This window comes from Haemaphysalis longicornis, unplaced genomic scaffold, assembly GCF_048455015.1.
Source record: "Haemaphysalis longicornis isolate Haplotype H1 unplaced genomic scaffold, Haemaphysalis longicornis Haplotype H1 scaffold_7, whole genome shotgun sequence".
In the NCBI taxonomy this organism is placed as follows: Eukaryota; Metazoa; Arthropoda; class Arachnida; order Ixodida; family Ixodidae; genus Haemaphysalis; species Haemaphysalis longicornis.
The window spans coordinates 126045399-126059230 of NW_027526422.1; the positions used below are offsets into that span (position 1 = coordinate 126045399).

General features: G+C 46.9%; 1 protein-coding gene across 6 annotated transcripts in view; it reads right to left on the minus strand.

Annotated features, from left to right (window-relative positions):
* Positions 1-13832, minus strand: part of LOC144146937 (uncharacterized) — a 60872-nt gene that overhangs the window by 45458 nt on the left and 1582 nt on the right. The gene's annotated exons all lie outside the window — the stretch shown is intronic.

Below are 13832 nucleotides of genomic sequence, written 5' to 3' on the forward strand. Positions count from 1 at the left end.
ACCCGAAGGTATACAAAAAACCCTCCGAAAAACAAGACGTATGACAGGCAGGTTACTCCGTGCGTTTCGCCAAACAACAGGAAGGGCTAACATTTCCTACAGCAATTCAAATTATCATAGCTATACAAAACGTTAGCAGGCAATCCTCACCGTCAGCTACGAGTATTCATGCATATTACGCTGGGACTACTTACGCACGCAAGGAGTTATGGACACAATGTAAACTTTGTCGTAATGTTTGTAAAGCTGTACGTTTAAATTTAGGCCTATTTGCTGCAAGACTTAGGTTATCCAGGACACAGCTGTTGGCGATACGCAACGATATATTCAACTCGTCGCAGAAGTAATTATGGCTCCATCTCAACGCGATTTCAAAGGCGGCGGACAACTTCCGCACGGTAAATATCACATTGATTCGCTCGCACAATCCGTAAAGTTGGATAACATGCTGAGTTTCTATGTTACCAAGGCAAAAAGATAGAACCAACACACTGTCAAGAAAAACTGTCGTGGCTTCTTGCTTGGTGTCATAAATATTGCCTTAATAAATGGTATTTTAGAACAGCTGGTAGGAAGCGGTTTCTTTGGCGGGAAAAAGGTGCGCACAACCAACTAAATCCCAGACTGACGACTGAAACAAAGGGAGAATTCTCCTAACGGCATTAGTAAGGGTGCCTCAACAAACGAAAATGGAAATATACGTTGGGCTACTCGTTCTTTTTAGAATACTAGACATGAGAAGAACTATTGGTGCAAGAGCTGTCATAGACCAGAACCACAGGATGAAGTTTTGCTAGAAGTTTTTTGAGCGTACGGGTACATACTTTTTTTCAAGGCCGTGTCTAGAGTGTCGTCTGACGGTACTGAAAACACTCCACTAAAGCGACGTTCACGGGCGGTTTGGTATAAAAATTCCCCGTCTGGTACTTTTTCGCCCCCCCCCCCCCATTAACGTAACCGTACATAGAATAAGCTTACACAACTTGAGGAGCAAAAACAATATTTAAAACACCAAAAACTAACGTGCGCCATAAGAATCAAGATTTAAGATGTAAAAAAAATATAGGAAGCACAAACCGGACTCGAACTATCGCCTTTAGTAACGAGAAGCTAAGACGGTACCTCTACACCCTAACGGCTTTTTTTTTGTTTTTTTGTTTTCCACGTGGTATTTATTGCGCTACATGTCAGTGTAGGAAACGATATTTAGAACACATATTTACAACTATGTACAGATACAAATGAGTTGATAACAAGATAAAAAACAAAACTAAACACAGTGAACAAATGTGCACACTTGGTTTAAAACGGGCAGAACAGTGAACAACTAATAAGGAGGGGATACTAGTCAAGACGAGAATTATTTTGGGCGTAGATGCCTTTAAGATTAATGACCATTTGGCAGAGGTGTGATCTGGGGCCCAATTCTCTAAAAGTACAGGCCGTCGTTTTTAAACGACGTGTTAGCGATATGCCAATGCTTGTGTGTCGGTTTGGGGCGCCGTTTTGAGGGCCGGAGACAGAGCAAATACCCCTAAGGGAAGCCCTGTGGCAAGAGCGGAAGCCGACCTGCGGCATTGTAACGCGAAACGCAATACTTCATGCCACTTTTGCAATGCCGCACGTCGGCTTGCGCCCTTGTTACACGGTTCCCTAAGGGTTTTTCGCTTTGTCTTCGGCCCTGAAAGCGGCGCCCCAAACGGAGAACACAAGCATTTGCATAGCGCTAACGAGTAGTTTCAAAACGACGGCCTCTGGTTTTAAAGAATTGGGCCCAGTAAGATAACATACGCTCAGCGCGCCTATCCAGCATTTGCGTTTTCCATAAACTATGCAGAGCTATTAGAAAAAAAAACAATCATGTGGCACACCACCGTCTGCATGTGGGACGAGATACCGTATACCATGTGGAGTCAATTCGAAGTCGTCCTAAATAGTTCTTTGGAGACGTCCCATAATAGTATAACATCCTTACAATTTATGAATCAGTGCTCAATTTTTTTCGATATATCGCACAGACGACAGTTTACCGAAGACACAAAAATGTTCCGGTTGTGCAGCCATGTCTTAATAGGCGAATGTTCGCTGTGCAGTTCCAAGAACCTTTGGGATAAAGCGGCATTTTACGGACGCGTGAGAGCACATCTTCTTCAGACAAGTTGCAATGAACAGTTCTATTCTGTGGGGCTGGGAAAAGCACGAAAATTAGGTCCCTGTAGAGATTAACGGGAGACGCAGTGAACATATACTCTCGAAAAAAACGAACCAACAAAAACCTTATCGAAGTGTACACTTCATACCTAAACCCCCACAAACAAGGTCTTGTCGAGAATGTTGATGAGAGAACAAGATTAGGCAAAACATCAGTGAAGTTAACATGCAAAAAAGCGCGCAGAACAGGGTGGGTATAGTACCGAAAAAAAAAGACCCATGCAACTATCTGCGTACAAAGTGTAGTGCAGCGCAGACCGCTGTAAAAAGGTTGGCACGCCTCATTGGCTCCATTGTAGAAGACCACAAAAATGTTGCGAAAACCCGATGGGACGGCCATATGTGACCGAGTACAATTAAGAATTTGCATTACATAGACCAATTTTGATGCCAACAACATGCTGCATGCCGGAGACGTTTTAAAAATGGGCAGGTTATGCTGGACGAAAGCCTGCGAATAACTATGAAGCACTTTAGTGCACCCCCACTAATAGTAGGCGCTTTGTTGGTAGGAGTCGAGTGGAACGCCGAGATATTTAGGTGGTACGCAGGTCCATTGGGTGCCGGCATACGAGACGTGGTGGGTTGTGTCAGCCGAGTCTTAAAAATTCGACTGTCGTCGGATGGCACTCTAGACACCAAGTTTTTTTTTCAAACCTTTATTCTGTATACCTAGCAAAAAATTTGCAAGTGGCATTTACGTTTCACGCGTAAGGTGATCGGCGCGAAGGCGTCATTTCGACTGCGGGGGAGCGTTTTCCAACGCAGTTGGTGTGTTTGCGATCTATGGTTCAAGAGAACTGAAGGTCAGCGAAGGAAGAAGTACTAGCATCGAGGGTGTCTAATCGCCGTGGCCCAAGAGAGAAACAAGTCCCTTCCGCGATTGTTTGGCTTAAGATGTGAGCATGAAAGGTTCCGGATGCGGGGCGTTGGTCAGTTTGAGCGAGGCGTTAGTATTAGTGGTTCAAAGTGCCTATTATCTGATGTATAAACCGGACTAAATGTTATTTCTTTGTGCAGTGAGAGAGAGGGGGTGGGAAGACAAGATCTATGTTACGGTAGAAGTAGGGGGCGTTTAGGAATAAGGGATAAAGTGATGATTGGAAGGTGAACCATGGATATTGAAGTTCAGGGCGCAGAATGGACAGCCCCTTCCCTTGCCGTCTCGTCACGTCGCGCTCATCCTGAGCTAACGAGCTGTACGAAGCGGCCTCCCATGTCTCAATAGAAGTGAAATACATGATGTTTGAGCTTTTCTCACCTGAGCATATAGTTGGGTATGGCTAGGTTGTGCAGAAGAGGGTGGATGTTTCCCTGATTTTGCCGGAGTTTTAAGTTAATGTGTGATTTTCAACACCTAAAATATTCGCCTACATTAGATTTGTAGATACTTGTGCTGTTTATCCTGCACAGGGTTCACGATTCTTAAGCATTGAGGCCCCCTTGAAGAAGGAGAAAAATGTTGCTTTAAGGAGTAGGATGAGGAGACGTTCTTAGCGTTTTGCTTGGAGAGAACTGTAGTGAGAGAGAGAGAGAGAGAGAGAGAGAGAGAGAGAGAGAGAGAGAGAGAGAGAGAGAGAGAGAGAGAGAGAACAATCTAATAAAAACTGGCAACGTCAGCCGAGCTAAGATGCCTGGCTTGCTACGCCAGATGAATGCGATGACGATGATGATTATAATGATGAGGAATATATAGTGTTCGCAAGGAGCACAGTGGTGGTGGTGGCCCGAAAAATGGCGCATATGTTCACGTGCGTCTTGGTCTGTGCCTCGTTTACTTCCAGACCTTTCTTTTTTGTCCGGGCGTAGAGATGACGTTGTTAGCTTTCTGAATTCTAGAAGGGAGTACATTACCCAAGCGTTTGCGCATTATGCCTGGAGAAAACACTCTAATGCCCTTTGAGAGTCTCTAGTGATGTCTACGCTTCTATTTTATTCTTCAGCTAGTCGGATAGTGAAGAGGATGTCTCCAACTTCTGTTTCTTTGTTCCTCTGCGTAGAAGGGTCATGCAGCCACAAAGGTTCCCTAACTAGTCGAATACGAATATTGCTGCCTCGTACTTTTGTACATGCTGGGGTCGGTCTACAGTGTGGTCAAATGAGTTTTAAACTTTCCTCTAATCAACCTGACTCTGCCATATTACCTGTTCGTGTGCAGGTTTCGATCGATGTTTTCGGTATGGGAGAGTTTTTTCAGAGGATGTGCCTCTCTCCCATACGATGGCCCATCCCGATTTGTTTTCCTAGCGGCTGTCTTGACGCCAGGAGAATGATTTTCATTATTTATCCAAAAGCGTTATGAAGACTATTTGAGGGCCTCTTCATTTTCGTCACCATCAACATCCTATCTAAGTGGATTTCGGGACTACAGCCTTTCCCACTGACCTTCAGCGCTCTTCGTCTTCGATCCCCGAGTCCATTTTGTGCCTCCAAATATTGTTATTTCATCTCTCCATAGAGTTCATGGCATTCCCCTTCATTTAGAGCCGTCTCTGGCTGTCCAATCCATTACCCTCGTTGTCCACCGGTTGTCATTTCGCCTCAAAGTCAAAATTGCGATTTTGAGGAGTGCCTTAAATGCTGCCATAATGATGATGTTTCTTTTATTTCCTTCGATGCAGGTACATGTCTTCTACAGCAGACCCTACAATATGTGGCTCATGATGAGTGGCTGAACGAGCCTGAGCATTTCTTCTTTCTTTTGTGCTCATATCCTGGTTAGGCGTTGTGCTATTGGTTAAAGATTTTCTCTTTTTAGGCGACTGGGAGTCCGGCTCTGCCGCTTGACTTTAGAGCCACGCCGAGCAGACTATCGTGACTGTTATCTGGGAAGACATCCGTACGCATTTCAGGGTGAGTCCTAGCTTGGCCAAGTGGAGCCTTCCGTTGTCTGCCGAACAGAGCTTTCAGCGGAGACAGAACCAGGGGGGTATTGAAGAGTGGTTGGAAAATTAATGGGATGAAACCCTATCTACTGGCTTTTATTTTAGTTAATTTCTGCATATAATCAATGCCTTCTTTGTTTTCGGGGAGACTGACGTTAATCATTTGCTTCCTGTTGTAGTTATGGGACCCGATGTAGGGGCCGGCATCAGGTCCGGTGGAAAACACTCCGGGATGGCTGTGTCTAAGTTGTGGCGCTGCTAAGCCTAAGGACGCGGGTTTGGTTCCCAGCTGCGGCGGCCATTTTAAGAAGAAAACTTAAACGCTCATGTGCCTAGACTTCGGCGCACTTTAATTAAAGATCGCCAGGTGGTCACAAATTCCGAGCCTTCCACTACGGCGCGCCTCGTAACCCAGGAGTAGTTTCGGTACGTGAATAACCCGAAATATATATTTCTTTATCTTCCGGTGTAGAGACGCTTTGTATAATGGAGTCAGTTGCTGGCGCGGCTAGCGAGAGTGTCTCTATTCTATGCTATCACAGACTGGGAGGAGTTGAACGAACTTCACTGCGCAGGCGCGGCTCCCGCTGAAAATATATGTCCTTTCTGTCGCCCCGCCGTACCATCAATGTCCTCCTTTCCACACATCACTTGCCCTAGCGCCATATTCCATATTCAGAACGATGCTCGAGTCTTGCTGCCTCGTCTTAGTTTCCAGGTGGCAGCGGTGACGTATTTCCGCGGACACTTGATCATCACGGCTGATAGCGGACAGCTTAGTGGCCACGGGAAATTCGAAAAATGAACCTAATAATGCTATCGCGTTAAAACAGTATGTAGAAGGAACGGGGTGAGAAACCGGCGGCAGGGTGCGGCGTCGTCTTCCCGTACCGTTTCAAACCTGGTTCCGAAAACAGCGTCTGGATGCGCTCAGAAATTAGAAGCGTCAAGTACGTCAGCATACAGGCTCAACAATTTACCCAGCAGGTGAAATATGCGACACCGATATCCAATTCAATATTCACCGACAACCTTGTTTTCGCTTGCTGCGTGTGTGACAGCCTGCGCATATGCGGGAACTGCTTTACAGTTCCGACGACTGTGTCCAAGTAAAGGAACGGAAATTTGCCCCTCCGGCATGATTACCTTCCTGGTTTGTAACACACAAGGTCTCGGTCAAAGAAAGTTCCTCACTAAGCCCGACCTACGTCCTACGAATACATTTACTCACCAAACATTAACCATTTGTGCAATTGACTCGGATTACTCTAGGAATAATTTCACCACGGACCCCCGTCAAACAGCTGGTTCGTTTGACCTAGAACACAGGCATTTACAGCATTAGTCTGTTCTCGTCAAAATAGAAAAAAAAATATTACATCAACAAAGATGACAGAAATGCGAGAAGGGACGCTCGCGCCAAATACAGGTTCCCTGCGCAGAACGAGTAACAAATTTGTTTCGTTCGCGGCGAGGCGATATCCGACGGCGCGAACTCATCGCAGATGCGGCAACCAGTGACGCGTGCAAATCATACACTGTGTGTGAGGTCAGAAGCGCGATAAGGCCGGGTTTCCGCGCGAGCGTGCTTGGTTGGCCGTGCGTGAAGCAACGGCCGCATAATGAGTGTGCTTTGGCAGTGGGTTGTATATACAACGACGGAGAAGCTCACCTAAGCGAAATGAGAGATAAAGGCGGAACCTCACATGTGTACAGCGGCCGGTTGGCCATTATAACACGAAGCTTCACTACCGTCGCCTTTGTTCCTGCTATCCTTATGGTGCCCCGAAATCTGAGCTGCGCACCATCGATTCAAGGTTCGGGGTGCACAGGGAGTGTTTTTCAGACTAGAGGTTTGATTTGTTGTTGATTGATTGCGGGGCTTAACGCGCCGACGCAACGTCGGCGATGAGGCGCACCGTTGTGGAGGGCTCCGGATAAGTTTTGGCCCCACGCAGAGCTCTAACGTACGCCGAAATCTCGTACACACGGGTGTTTTCGCTTCTCACATCCATCAGAAAAGCGGCCGCCACGGCCGGGAATCGAACCCGCGTCCTCATGCTCAGCAGCGCAACGCCTTAGCCACTGAGCCACCGCGGGGGGTCCTGCATCAGGAGACGACTAGAGGTTTACATTTACAGAGGTTTACATCAAAGCTGCGCCCGCGCCATTAGAACCCCGCAATAGGGAGGCGAGGAATAGTCTCCACCACTTGCGCTCGTAGGCTCCAGTGAAGGTACAGAAGGCCCCCTCAAAAGAGGCTTAAAAAAACAAAAAAAAACAAGAAATCGCATTCGGTACACTTCACTGTAGCACAAAAAATGAAATAAATAAAACAGAATTTTACGCGACATCAAACAATGTCAAGAAAAGTTTTGAGTGCGTCTGAAGAGGATGATGAATGGGACGGTTGTGTGCTCTGAGGTGGCAACGAATTCTATTCTGTGGTTGCAAGAACTAAGAGAGTTTTTATATCTTTCTATTGTAGCATAAATTGCTCTAACTTTGAACATGCGATCCTCCTGGTTCTGAGACATGAAGCGGTGGAAACATATGAAGCTGGGAAAACGGCGTGTTACTGTGGTACAAAGCACGAAAAAAAGAGTCGAGCCAACTTGAGGCGCGTGGAAAACGGAAGCAGATCAAGTGAATCTAGAAGAGGACCTACGCCTGACCCCTGAGGGACGCCAGATGAAGATCGTGTTTGGTTAGAAATATAATTGTTTAATTTTGCTGTCTGGAAACAATTGGTTAAAAATTCTCCTGCCCACAGTGTTGTGTTTTCATCAAGTTGGAGGTGGCGAATCTTTAGTAAGCGGTAGTAATGGCAGTAACGCGGATAGTAATTGGAACCTTACCACAAAATACAAGTTTTGTTTGTTGGGAAAATTGCCACGCAAGGATAATAATGCCGCGAGTGGAAATGCAAAAATTTAAACGGTTGATGGATAAATGAGAAACAGAGATAAAAAGAGTACTTCTTTCCAAGTATTTTTTCTCTGGCCCCAATGACGTCACAGGAACTGGTTCGTGCGAGTGGCGGCCGCCGCCAAAAGCTGGGGCCCGTAAACATGACTGCTATTGTAGCCCAACCTATGGTTCCGTTCGATCGGGTTGGTTGAATGCCAGCATGTACTAATAAACTGATAACTGGTCTGGTACTGTGTCATGGGCGTCTCAAAGCAATTGCTCGTTAAGCAGGGGGGGAAGGAAAAGCTTTCTAAGGCGTAGCCTCGTACACAGCACAAGCGGCTCTGTAAAAGACGTGGTAAGCTGGTGGTTAGTGTGGCAAGCGACTGACCACCGGCTCAAACGTCTCACCATATATATAAACCAAGCTACATCATGCAGATTTTCCCTCGGGCAAATTTCTGTTGGAGTCGGCTGCCTTGCCCTCCCCGAAATACAGAACATTTATTGCGCAGATGCTTTAACGAAAAAAAAAACGCTTTTAGCACTGTTTAGCGCACGTGAGTTTTAAAGAGGACACCAAATTCCATCGAATACAGGAAACGTATCTCTATGTGCTCGCGCAGAACTGCACCAGTGTTATGAAACTTGCCTTAACAGGTCATCCGACCATAATATTGGTCTACCTCTTCAGTTTTATTGCGACGTAGGGCAAGTCAACTTTTTGTCAGTACGGTCTCTGAAAAGCTCATGACCAGATTACATGGAAGAAAGCATTACACTCAATTGGATTAAGGCGTGCAACACGAGATTACGAATAAATACCACGAAGACGGTCTGCATGATGATTAGCAACAACACGAACGTCTTCGAGGAGAGAGGGGAATGAAGATGGTATAATAAGAGCAAGAAAAGTACCCATGCTATATTCTATAGGTAACTTGGTTGTGACGTAACCAAAGCCTTTTCTGAAGTTCGGCTTTCAGATTTACAGCGCTGCGTGACATTAGAGAGCCAGCTAAGTTAACAGCCTTCCGTTCAACCCGTGCTCCAACGTGGCCACTAAAGTGACATTATTGCAAGCTATGTATAGTACGCTACTCTACTCGTCCACAAAGGGAGAAAGAGCAAAAATGAGATTAGAAAAAATAAATGCCCAAGAAAAGAATAGAGCATAGTGATACATCATGCCGAGCGATAGAGCACTGCACGCTGAAGTTCTATTAGTGTAACTACGGTCAATTGTGGAAATTAGCCACTCGCCTGTAGCACGTGAGCGCCTTTGTGACGTTCTAATTTGAATAAGGTAACCCGGCAAGGGGGGGGGGAGCGGGGGGTTGCATACCATAAGCTGACCGCATTGAAATATGAAGAGTAATACGCACCAGTACCTTCAACTTGGAAATCTAACGTCACCTGGTATGTCAGTGAGCGTTAATGCTGGATGCTTTTATTGAAACCTGCGCAACGTTCCCCTCCGTTGTTTTTTGGACGCCTATAAAACATTACCCTAAAATTTGGTGTAGGCAAATGTTGCGTAGGGAACTCGATAACGGCACATCGAGAATTGATAGAATCTAAAGGATTCAAAATTGACTCTGACGTTTTCAAAATTCTGTTTATACGCGGCAATCAAGCAAAATTTTTGCGTACTAGAGCCCGGTTACATACATCACAAAATCTCTGGGCTATATACATTTTCCCTATGTTAATACGGACACCTTGACTTCTTCAGGAATATATTTAAGTAAAACAACGAGGAAATTAAAAGCGGCGTCAACTTTTGCCCCTACGGGAGATAATAAAGTGCCGACTGAAGGGAAGAAAATCACGCCATATGATAAGTGGGGCGAAGCTCGAGAGGGAGAGATCATCGGTAACCGTAGCTCTTCCGTGAAAGTTCGCCCATTACATCATTAAGAAAGACGTAAGACTGTGTGCGTACATTGTACAAATCAACTTTTATTTTCGAAGTCAATGCTCCCAGGCCCAGACCTGGTGAAAGACCCCGCACCATCGAGGACTACCCCGCACCTCCACCACAATTTGTCACGTAGGATGGGACACAACGGTAAAGAAAGAACTTTTATTTAGGGCGAACTTGTGCCCGAACAAGACGAGAGGAAACGAGCAAAGGTCCTTGCGTCTCGTTCGATCTCCGAGAACGACTGCCTGCGTTCGTGGCGTGATCTCTTGCGTGATCTCCCCCTCGCAGTGCACGTGCGCTCGCGCCTCCGTTGGCGAACACAGACAAGCTCGCGCTCCCGGTGCCGAGTTCGCGCTGCCGGTTGCAGCCGGTTCTTGCGCGTGCAACGCGGCCCACTTTGCGACATCTCCGAAAGCATGCGGCGGTCACGTACCACGAGACACAAGGGATGGACAGACCCATGGCTTTAGGAGCTTCGCCTCTAAAAAATGCTGGCAGGATGATCACGTAGTCGCGACGAGTCAATGGTGGCGCCCGCAAAATATAGTGTTTGTTGTATTCTGAACACATTAATCACTAAATGCAATACAGCCGGCACAATATCTGGGATAGATAAATTTCCGGCTGCCGGTCCAGTACGGGAAAGGTAAAACGAAGGCTGCCAGCAAAATGTCCATACCCCAATACAGTAAAAGCTCGTTATTTCGAACTCGGTTGATTCGAACTTACAGTTAATTCAAAGTGACGCCATGGTCCCGGCACAGCGCTGTGTATTTCAATGTGGGAAAACTCCGGCTAAAGCCCGTTCTACATGGAGCGAATTTCGCCTGCGAATCCGCTGGAACGAACATTCGCACTTGCGAAGCTCGCAATGCCTGGAATTGTCGTCTACATGGGGCCTGCGAACGCCGCGATTTTCGCATTTCAAATGCGCCTTGTTTGCAGGCTGAATTAAGTTTGCCACCAACAAAGGTTGTTGTGATTTTAACAAGGGTGGTTTTATTTTACTTTCTTGGCAAGTTGTTTTTGACTGGTTTGCGGTAAATATAAGTTTATTTGCGGTTTTATATAAGAATCGCCAATTCTTTATCAATATACGCACACACAGCAGAGAAGACAAACGTTTTGGTGTGCCCGCGCTTTTGTCGCGCTCATACAAGCAACGCCATCTGGTTTCCAAGCGTGCAAGTGGTGCCGAGCTGTGCTCCTATTGGCCGCAGGTCCGGCCCCTCTACGCCGCACACGCCGCACGAGCGGCGTTTGCTCGACCGCTTCAAATGTTTGGCACTTTGCCGCAGAAACGAAAAAAGGTGGTTTTGCCGCACGAGCGGCGCCGCATCAGCGAATTCGCAGGCGGAATCGCTCCATGTAGTACGGGCTTAATTCGAACGAGTCGCAATCCAGAAAGGTTAATTCAAACTGGGACTCCCTGGTTCCCATCACTCCTCCCAGAAGAAGTCGGCCCAGAGTGATTACAATGTGCTGCAAATTTAAAACAAATCCAATTTATACAGCTGAAAAACAACTAAACAAAAATTTACTGAGGCTTAACTCAGTTATGCCTAAGTGTGCTAGCGAGAGGTACGGTTAATGTTATTGTTTAGCTTCGTTCTATGTACGGTTACGACACTTTGAGGCGTGCGGCTCGGTTTTCCTCCGTCTCCTCGGCTCGCTTCGTCCTCTTGGTTTTGTTCCGACGACGAACCATGGCTTCTTTCAGTCTCTCCGACTCACTTTAGAAATCGGACTACGAATCCCACCGAGCCCCTTCTGTAATCCGTTTTTTCATATTTTTCATTTTTTAGTTTCTCTTGTTTTTTATCTTCGTTTTTGTTTTTGCCCGGTGAGCGGCGCTGTCTGTTGTGGTGGCTAGAGAATCGCTACGTTCCCTAGCCGCCGCAGGTTTTCTAGGAATTTCTGCCAACTAGGGAACCGCTCAGCTCGCGGTGGGGCCACCGGTCACAGTGAAACGGCGAGAGCACGGCCATTGTAGTGATTGTAGCTCTCGCTACAGCAAAAAGAACCGCGTAGCAGCGCGCGCGCTATGCTGCTACACCGCAGCGTCAGTCGTTCGGCGCATGACGTCTCAAGTTTTATTTGTGCCGCGGTCGCTAGTTTCGACCTGCGATCATGTGGCGTGGGCAACAAACGTGTAGAAGCGTCTAATACGCAATAACAAGTCCAGAAGTAGCTTCTTTGCGTTTCCCCGCCGCAGTGTGGCGCGATGTCCATTTAATCTAGCTCCCGCCCGCATAATTCGAACTCTGCTTAATTCGAAGAATTTTATGGTCCCCCTTAGAGTTCGAATTAAGGAGCTTTTACTGTATGTATGCATGTACACGCTTAGAGAACACACCGGAGCGCGCGGGTGGATCTGCTACCTGAGCATCCTAACAACCTTGAGCCAAAACAGCGCTCATGCGCTTTTGCGGAAGCCGGGAGAGTATGCACTCTTGCGCGCATTCTGTAATTGGGGCAGCCACGTGTCGTCTGCTACTTGAGCGCTCCTGGTGCTGAAGAAGAAGTCAACTTTGTATTGGCCATGAGCCGGAGCAAATATTGTGCTTCTTTTTTTTTTTTAAGTGAAGCTGTTCGCCTCTGGTAGGTCGGAAAAGTTTCAGTCGTAAACAAAAAACCTAGACTGCACCCCGCAGTTCTCGCCCAAGACGCCGAGCGCATGCGTAAGGCGAACCAGGCTTGCCACATAGAGTTCAGTATTCGTATACAGAAAAAAAAAACACAAATCAAGCATAGAAACGGACGGATGATAAGGTGGCGGTGAATAATGGGAACCCCCACCCCCATGTGTTCTGGTAAAGATTAGGTTTGCAGATGCTCTGAAAAGGGGTGGGAGTTGACGCTCGCACATCCGTCAAGCAAGGCAGAACCCACCAGCTCTCACCCAAGATGCCGAGAGCATGCGTCAGGGCCCCGAATTTGCTTCCAGAGAAGCCGAGTGCAAGCAAGATGACCGCCGAGACAACCAGGAACAATTCACACCCTCCCCCATCAGCATGTCTATTGGTCTACAGCAGCTGCGGTTGACATCCGCTTTCGCAGGGCGAGATGGATTCCTTTTTTTTTTTTGCTTTAAGTTCGCATGGCCCATGCCAGCGCCTGCAATGGCACGAGGCGCCAATGAACCCAATTTTTATTATGCGTTTATTTGCATCAATTAATGAATTGATCAGGTCAAGATATATTGCTATTGAGCGAGCTAGGTGCGCGCCAGCGATGTTCATTTGCTATCGATGTCATGCTCAAGAACCTGAATTTTATAAGAGCCGCCATTTTAAACGAGGTTGCTTGTCGTTATGACCGCGGCTATGCTGTGACGACGTGCTCCGCAAATGGTGCCAATAGATGGGGCTGCAACCTGGTGACCCACGTAGTAGGGATGAATAGTAATTGCTTCTTACTGTACTGCATCAACACTGATGGTAGAAACAGCACTAAAGTATTTCAGTGTCATACGATTGTTTCTCGTCTTTCACGGCCTTAGACATTTAGACAGCTTTAGAGCCGGCGGAAAACAGACGGCGCGCGGCTGCACCCATGACGTGATGCGCGCGATTGGTGATACTCTCTCCGGTGTTATGTTTCCACGCAGCGCCGTTAGGATTCTCTAGTAGCAGCTGCAGACACGCCCTCCCGTGTTCCCTCCCTTTAAGTGTGAGCCCCACAGTACCAACTGGTGAATGTAATAGAGTGCTGGTAGGCTACTTCATACCTGCGTAGTTTCTCGCTTAATAAAAAAAAAAGAACTTTCTCGGCAGGATGGCAAACCCCCGGCACACAACACATTGGTCACTCCATGACCTTACCGAGCTAATTTGAGGATTCCCGTGATGTAGTGCCTAATGAACCTGTAAGGAAAAATCAGAGCCCCGTTTTTATGA